This window comes from Propithecus coquereli, unplaced genomic scaffold (genome assembly GCF_000956105.1).
Source record: "Propithecus coquereli isolate 6110/MARCELLA unplaced genomic scaffold, Pcoq_1.0 Scaffold119, whole genome shotgun sequence".
Taxonomy (NCBI): Eukaryota; Metazoa; Chordata; class Mammalia; order Primates; family Indriidae; genus Propithecus; species Propithecus coquereli.
Window position 1 is genome coordinate 7,137,218 of NW_012135969.1, and position 8,712 is coordinate 7,145,929.

General features: G+C 39.9%; 1 protein-coding gene across 2 annotated transcripts in view; it reads right to left on the bottom strand.

Annotated features, from left to right (window-relative positions):
* SPOP (speckle-type POZ protein) overlaps positions 1–8,297 on the bottom strand; it is a 69,685-nt gene extending 61,388 nt beyond the window's left edge. Inside the window, exon 1 of one of the 2 annotated variants that reach the window (XM_012661398.1) lies at positions 8,074–8,297. The gene's annotated coding sequence lies outside the window, so the exon portion shown is untranslated. The remainder of the gene's footprint in view (positions 1–8,073) is intronic. The other variant, XM_012661406.1, reaches the window with a different exon arrangement.
* Between the last annotated feature and the right edge of the window lie 415 nt (positions 8,298–8,712).

Here is an 8,712-nt window from a genome sequence, read left to right on the forward strand (position 1 = left end):
GGGAGGCTGAGGCAGAAGGATTGCTCGAGCCCAGGAGTTTGAGGTTGCTGTGAGCTAGGCTGACACCACGGCACTCTACTCCAGGCAACAGAGTGAGACTCTGTTTCAAAAAAAATAAAGAAATAAAAAAAAAATGGAAATACCATAAATGTCTATTAACAGGAAATGGATACTAGATACAGTATATTTATACAACCAAATACCATACAGCAGTGAAAATGGACTCAAGTTACATGTATCAATCTCAGTTAATCACAAAAACCACACTGAGCAGAAATATTAAGATAAAGAAATGGAATATACTGTACTATATGGTACATATTGGATTATAGCACAGTTAGAAAATGATAAACACCAAATTCAGGTTAAGTGTTACCTCTAAGGAGGGAAGAAAGAATAGGAATGTAGTGGGGGGGGAAGGGCAACATGTAACCTAAACATCTGTACCCCCATAATATGCTGAAATAAAAAAAATAAATAAAGAATAGGAATGTACCAAGGCTTCACTGTTTCTGTAATGTTTTATTTATTAGAAAAAATTTCTGGGAGCAAATATAACAAAATTTTAAGATTTGATAAAGCTGAATGATGAGTATACGAGAAACATATTCTTTATATTTTTCTATGTATTTTATAATTTAAAAATTAAAGCAGCACAAATGATGTTCTACGTTGAAAAACTGTCATTTTTTACTTACAGCAAATTTCCACATAGCTACCTGTTTCTAAATATCAAGTAAAGGAATATATAAATCTCAATTTAGGGAGGTGAATGATTATACATAAATTTTTCCTCTTACAAATAAACAAATAGTTATATAAAAAGGAGGAATTAGAGGCTTTCAGAGAACTACCACAAGCCCTTCTCTGATATAGCTTGTGCCATGGCAGGAAGATTTATGCCAACAGCTTCTTAGAAAATAAAAAGTCAAAAACAAAGGTCTTCGTGGTCAAGAGTTACTGTCTGAATGTTTACTTCCCACTGTGAGGTCTGTATCCAGCTCTCCCCAAGCTGCATATCCACCTCTGCCATACAGGGTACCTCTGAAACTCCTTGCCAGTTCTATTAAAACATGACCATAGTTGTAAGAATGACAGCCCAAGCATTTCCTCAAGAGTCTGTACTTTAGAATTTTTTTTTTTCTTGTAACAGGACCTTTTCAAAAACACAAGTAAAAGAAACTACTAGATCTTATTAGCAAAAGTGTCAGTACAGCCTTTTAGGGTGATTCACCATGCCTGAAAACAAACACAAAAAATAGGTGTGCTTCCCTGAATACACAGCCAGAATTTAATATGGGACCAGTACTGTTACGAAACCAGGTTGAGAGAAACCTTGTAAATATGACAAGATGGTAAAAAAAAAAAAATTAAAACATGAATTTCAGATAAGTATCAGAATAATGTTATCATCTAGCTTTGAGTAACATGAAATCAGTAAGATTACTCAAATACAACTTCATGGTAGGAGTCTAACAAAACATATTTTGCTCAGGCAGGAATTAGTACAGCCCCTGAAATCCGGTTTGGAATGCAATTCTGCTGTATCTTTAATTTGTATTAACCTTCATTAGCGTGATGGATTTTCAGAAAACACTGTGGATGCACCGACATTTCTCCTCCTGAGTCTACAGTACATGAGAGAAATCCACAGGATTCAGCACTGTTCCAGACCCTGAGTTAAGACAATTAGATATCAGAGTTTACGGCCTATCTGGATTTTTTCTCTAATTAAGAATAATTTGTCTTACTTCTTTTTATGATGAAAATCTAGTCATAATGAAAAAAATATGCTATTACAGCATAATCTTACATAACATTCTAAACTGTATGGAGATGAGGAAAAGGGAAGAAAGATATATACTTGTGCATATACTTGAAAGACATTTTTATATAACAATAAAAACCCATATCCCCAACAAAGCTTATAAACACCCAATTTTTATCTCTAAATTTCATTCTGTGTATCTTTCATCTCATAAAAAAGCAAGGTTGCTCATGAGAGAAGAAATGCCCCAGTCTCTTCTACAGCTAACCTGATGTTAAGGTTAGGGAGGAGGGGGTCAGTGCTCTCTTCAGAGATAATACCATTGTTCTTGAAGAATATTCAAGACAAGCAAGCTGTGAGTTCTAAGAGCCAGAATCCAGCAATACAGCAGCACAGAAGAGAGTCAAACACCAGGTATGCTGGGTTAAAATAAAGGCACCTTTAGTTTTTAGAATTTGGTTCCAGAAGCTCCATATGGGAGACGAACAACCTAATTTACTGCAAGGGAAGAAAATATGATATATATAAAAGTAAGGTAAGAGTTCCACATCTGAGACAGGAAAAATACAAAATGAGCCAGGAACTTCTTGTGCCAGAGGTAAAGGAAGCACTCATACCCCAAGCTTAAAGGGCTCCCGCAGGCCAAATATGGGACATTTTGAGCACCAAAAGAATGTCTGTAATTGTTGGTAAAACACAGAATAAATTAAAATCCATGAGTTCATAATGACACTAAAAGAGAGGGGAAAAAAAATTCATTTACCACCATTGGAGATGACTATGATACCATGTCCTTATTCAGAAAGAAAGTGTTAAAGGGGCAAAATTAAGAATTTACATCAATTTCTTAATAGAAATTATAATTTATTCCTAACTGGTGAGGAAAATCTTTACAGAAGATTGAAAGCTAATCAATGTAAAAGAAATGGCAGAATTACACAATCACCATTTTGCAACAACCAATGAATTAACTGATTCAGGCAAGGATCATCACCACTAGGTGAAAGGTTGCTGAAGAAGTATAATAAATAGTATGGTGCCAAAGTGACACCACTCTGCAGGTTGCCTACTAATTACAAAGGAGAAAAATGTCTTTACAATGGAGAGACCTTAAACAAATGATCAAACAAACTCAGCATAATTAATTGTGGGATATTATGACATGTTTTTCATATGACGATGCAATGAGGAGAAGAGCAATACCTACAAAGTAGTCTTATCAAAAATGTTTAACTAGGCCGGGCGCGGTGGCTCACGCCTGTAATCCTAGCACTCTGGGAGGCCGAGGCGGGCGGATCGTTTGAGCTCAGGAGTTCAAGACCAGCCTGAGCAAGAGCGAGACCCCGTCTCTACTAAAAATAGAAAGAAATTAATTGGGCAACTAGAAATATATAGAAAAAATTAGCTGCGCATGGTGGCGCATGCCTGTAGTCCCAGCTACTTGGGAGGCTGAGGCAGAAGGATCGCTTGAGCCCAGGAGCTTGAGGTTGCTGTGAGCTAGGCTGACACCACGGCACTCTAGCCCGAGCAAGAGTGAGACTCTCTCTCAAAAAAAAAAAAAAAAAAAAAAATGTTTAACTAGAATCTAATCAAGCCTCAAGACCTCAATACCAATTTTTTATACATAATACAGGGATAAAGGAACAAGTTAAGTGAAACTGTGAGGAAACAACCAGAAAATTCCAGAAGTGATACAGTCTACAAGACAAATGGCCTGGTCTCTTCAAAATACCAGTATCATGTAGCTTCTAAACTGTTCTAGATTTAAAAAGAGACTAAAGAGAAATGTTTGGAGAAAAAAACACAGCTAAAGAAGTGTCATCTTCAAGACAACTGGGAAAATCTGAACAAGAACTGGATATCAGTGTTAGAGAATTACTGTTAATTGCCTTAAGTGTGGCAAGTATCGTAAGTGCAATTAAGAAAAACAATGTATTTTAAGGGGATGTATCTAAAGTATTTAAGAGTGAAGTATCACGTCTGGCCCGGTGGCTCAAGCCTGTAATCCTAGCACTCTGGGAGGCCAAGGAGGGGCGATTGTTTGAGGTCAGGAGTTCGAGACCAGCCTGAGCAAGAGCAAGACCCCTGTCTCTACTAAAGATAGAAAGAATTAGCTGGACAACTAAAAATATATAGAAAAATTAGCCAGACATGGTGACGCGTGCCTGTAGTCCCAGCTACTCGGGAGGCTGAGGCAGGAGGATCACTTGAGCCTAGGAGTTTGAGGTTGCTGTGAGCTAGGCCGACGCCTCGGCACTCTAGCCCAGGCAACAGAGTGAGACTCTGTCCCAAAAAAAAAAAGAAAAAAGAAAAAAAAAGAGTGAAGTATCATGATGTCTACAATACAAAAAATTATATAAACAAATACGCACACAAAGGAAATGCAGTAAAATGTGAACAACTATTGAACCTAAGTGATGGATACAAAGGTGATAATTGTACCATTCTTTCCATTTTTCTGTATGTTTAAAATTTTTCCCTTAAAACAGTTAGTTATAAAAGAAAAAAAAAGGCTCAAAATGCACTTCTTCCAGGCAGGGCTCCCAAATGAACTCTCCTCTAATCCCTATACAAGGTCTTCTAAACATGGAACACAGTTTATTATTGTTCACGTTCTGTTTTCTAACTGTTCTCTTATTACTTCACATATTCAACAGATGTGCTTTTCCAACAAGATTGTTGTGTCCTTGTCTAGTTTTGGTATCAGGGTAAAGCTGACCTCTACATGAGTTTGGAAGTACTCCCTCTTCTACAAGTTTCTGGAATAGTTTGAGTAGAATTGGTTTTAGTACTTCTTTAAAAGTTTGGCAGAATTCAGCAGTGGAAGCTGTCAGTTCCTGGACTTTTCTTTGATGGGAGACTTTTCATTACTGCTTCAATCTTGTTAGTCATTGTTACTGGTCTGTTCAGGTTTTCTATTTCGTCATGGTTCAGTCTTAGCAGGTGGTATGTGTCCAGGAATTTATCCATTTCTTCTAAATTTTCCAATTTTTTGTCATATAGTTGTGGTTTTCCAACAAGATTGTAAAGCTCCTTCAGGCACAGATATCTTTTAATTATTTTCTATTTCTTCACAACTCATAGTGAAGTATTCTGCTATCAGCAGACTTCTAAAAAGTGCTAGTACCTATATTCTGTGCTGAGGCAGTGGGCACTCAGTAACGCATTTTAACTAACTGGGTTAGCTTTTCAATTCCTCAACTGAAAAGCAGTTAACTTGTATAAACAATTTCAAGTCAGAGCTACCAAAAGGAGATCATAAAACATCACTTACAGAATTTTGCACAGATAAACTAGCATCTAAGATTTAAAGAAAGAAATTGGAATATAGATTTTATATGTCTTCCTAGCATTGTCATAGATTTGCTGTGATATCCAGGCATATAACTTTATTCTCATGACCTTATTCTTCAATGGAATAATATCCTCTAGCACCCTCCATCTGCAAAACAGTGATGGTACTTAAGCACAACTCGGGTGTGGAGCTTAACAAACTACACAATGAACTTTAAAATCTTAGACTGCACAAAAATCCAAAAATTTTGATAAAAATTTTGATGATAATTTTTGGTGAGGAAACAAGCAGACTCACACTGCTGGTGGGAATATAAATTCATATAACCTCTGTAGAAAGCATTTGGTAATATCTAACAACATTAAAAATGCACACACCCACTGATCCAGCATTTCCACTAAGAACTTAATTCAACAGACACCTATGTACATAATATGTACACACAAAGAATTGCAGCTCTGGAAACAATCTAAATGTCCAATAATAAGAGCTGGCTGAATGACTGTACATCTATACAATGGAATACCTGCCATCTTTAGAAAAGGAAGAGGGACTGTACTTACCATATGGAACGATCACCAAGGCAAATTAAGCGAAAAAAAGTGCAGAATAATAGGTATAGTGTGTTCCCATTTGTATAAAACAAACAAAAACAACAAAGAATATCTACGTGTATATGCTTGTAAAAGCATAAACTATCTCTGGAAGAATAAACAAGACTGTTGCCTTTGGAGAGGGTTACTAGATGGATGAAAGGAAAACAGTAGAAAAAAAGACTTTTCACTCTCCCACCGTGTGTGCACCTTCTGAATTTTGTTTCATATGTATGTACATGTGTTACCCATTTTAAATAATTTTTTTTTAAACAAGGCTCTGCACCAATACAAATTATTTAATTATATTCATCTTAATCCTAAAAATATTTCATGCCTTTGTACTGTCAAAATTTTAAATGAGGCTTCGGTAAATTCAACTAGATGAAATGTTTCCAGATAAAAAGAAAGCACCCTAGATGGCAGAAACCTACTGAGAAGATGGACATTTATTACCTCAATAGTTTCACTTCTAGATTTTACCAGAACCTGGTCTGGACACAGGCAACATTAAACATTTTCAAGTATCAAACTAGTCACTATTAAGAGCTCTAAAAGGAGAAGTCACCAAAGTGCCAAGTGGAAACCAATTTCCCTCACCCTAAATGTGGGGTTGTCACAATAACATCTACTCCTCAGTCTTCATACAAGGTAAAAAAGATGAGTCTCTAGCTCTTTCCCAGGATGCAGAATGATATATGCACCCCAAATTCTTGTGCTTCCTCTCTGTCATCTCTTGGGTCCAACTGTAACTATGGCAACAGGAAGCAGCACAAAAGACAGCTGAACCATGTAAGGGCCAGGGTTAAATAGGGAAGTGAAAAAAATATATACACTTTAAGGCCCAAGAACACAAGGTCCTACAGTTAAGAATGGCAGCCAAAAAAGCCTGGAGAAAAGAATACCAAAGAAAGTAGAACACAAAGGAAAGAGAATAGAAAATAAAGCTCACGAATAGGTCCCATTCCCAGTTATCCAGCTAGGAAACAGTTGGCAAGGATAACTGAAAAACACAAAAAAATGCCCCCTCTCTCGCCACCCCCCATTTCCCTCCCTACAACAATTTAGCTATTCATTTCAATGCTATCCAGCAAACCTTTCGCTAGCAAGAGTTGATCTTTTCCTGTGTTCTGATGGCAGCGGTAGAAGCAGCAAAGTATCCAAAAGAGTGGCAACACAGGAGTAAATTAAAGGACCACGTATAATCCACCAACTGAAAACCCACGTGCTAAATCACGGACATATTACTGTACTTTAAAGTTCATTATTTTTAATTTCTTGTTATTTGCCAATGTGAAAGAAACATCACTCTCATTACTTAAAATTAAAACTTCCACTGAATAAGTTATTGTCCACTAATAGTTTCAGAATGCCTTTGTTTTCATGTGATGTTCACAGAACATCAATAATGTACAGCTAAAATGAAAGCGCTAAGGAAGATCTTTGACAAAAAAGAGGCAAATAGGTCACACAAAGTAGGAGAGCTGGTAGATGAGAACCCTGATGTCTTGATTTACGGTCACGACCCTAAGCTTTATTTTATACTGCGTGTACTCTTTATCTCTACCTTATCTAGTTCTGTGGTGAGAACCAAAGAATTTTACTAAAAGGAACTCCACTTTTAGTTTCTTTTTTCATGACCCTTAGTCTTCTTTAGCAAGGCTACCAAAATCCCCTGCCAGCATAATTGAATGGGTTGGGGCACCTACTTCTAAATTTAGGGGAAGTTTGTACTAAAGGTACAGCATGACGACAGCAGTAAAGGAAAGGAAAAGTAATCCTAGAACTAGAAGTTGCAGTGACAGTTTCAAAAGAAGGGTCAGCGTGGGACACGCTGGCTCTGGGAGGCGTTCGTAGCCTGAGAGTCTCTAGGGCAACACCAGATGTGAATAGTGCTTTGTCCGTAAGTCCCTCACATAATTTAAATTCTCCCTTTTGGATAGGAGCAACAGGCTCATTGTGGGGCAGCACGTCTAGCCCTCCGCCTGGGAAGAAGGCAGGCGCGTGGTCAAGGGGCTCTTTATCCCGCAGGTCCCTGCAACACAGCGGTGCGCATGCGCCCCGAGGGCAGCGAGCAAGCACCCCGAGCGCGTTCACACTCGCGCATGCGCAGTCACCCATCTCGCCGCAGGCGACAGCTCACTATTTGGCAAGGGGGAGGGGGCTGGGAAATGATGGGGGTGGCTGAAAGCAGGGGGCGCGTTTGTGTTTCCTGAATGAGGGAGGGAGATGAGACGGTTGATTAGGCTCTGGCATTCACAGGCCACGTAACCCGGGTGTAGGAAATGGGATAGAAAAGAGTATATGTGTGTGGTTGCGGGGCGTGGGGGATAGTGAGGGGTCAGTCACCTCTTAAGGGAGGCGCCCCCTAGTCCGACAGGACAACCCCCTCCCTCGACTTTCCTCCCCCCACTCACCTGAGAGCGGCGGCGACGGCTGCTGGTCCCCGTCCCCCTGCACTCGCCTCATACTGTCCGCAACATCCGGGACCTGAGGGACCGCCGATACACAAATACACACACACTCGGAGCGCGCACACTCACACACACACCAACACACACCGACCGGGGCGTCATGGCGTCAGCACGTCGACGCAGTGAGCGCGTACCCGCCGGGCCCCACCCCGCGCGGCCTCCTCCCCTCTACTCCCCGCCCCTCCCCTCCGGGGTTCTCCAGCCCCTCCTCCCTCTTCCTCAAGACTCCTCCTCCCCTCCCTAGTGCGCATGCGTTCCGGGAGCCTCACCAGGGCCCGAGGATTTGAGGAGGAGGGGCCTGAGTAGAAAGAGGCGGGAACTCGGAGGGGGTCGCGTGCAGGGTGCGGGAGGCTGCGCCGAGGTGCGAGGACCAGATCTCGGCATACCCAGTGGGGGGCCCTGGTGGGCAGCGTAACAATACAGGCATTTCATAACAACAACTTATATTTGCCATCAGTTTATGGCTTACCAATGAGTTTTACATGCATTATATCATTTATTTAAAACCGACCCTGTCAGTAAAACATTTTTTTGGATTTTATGATGATAGACATCCTTTGAAGTAACTTTTAAAATTTAGCA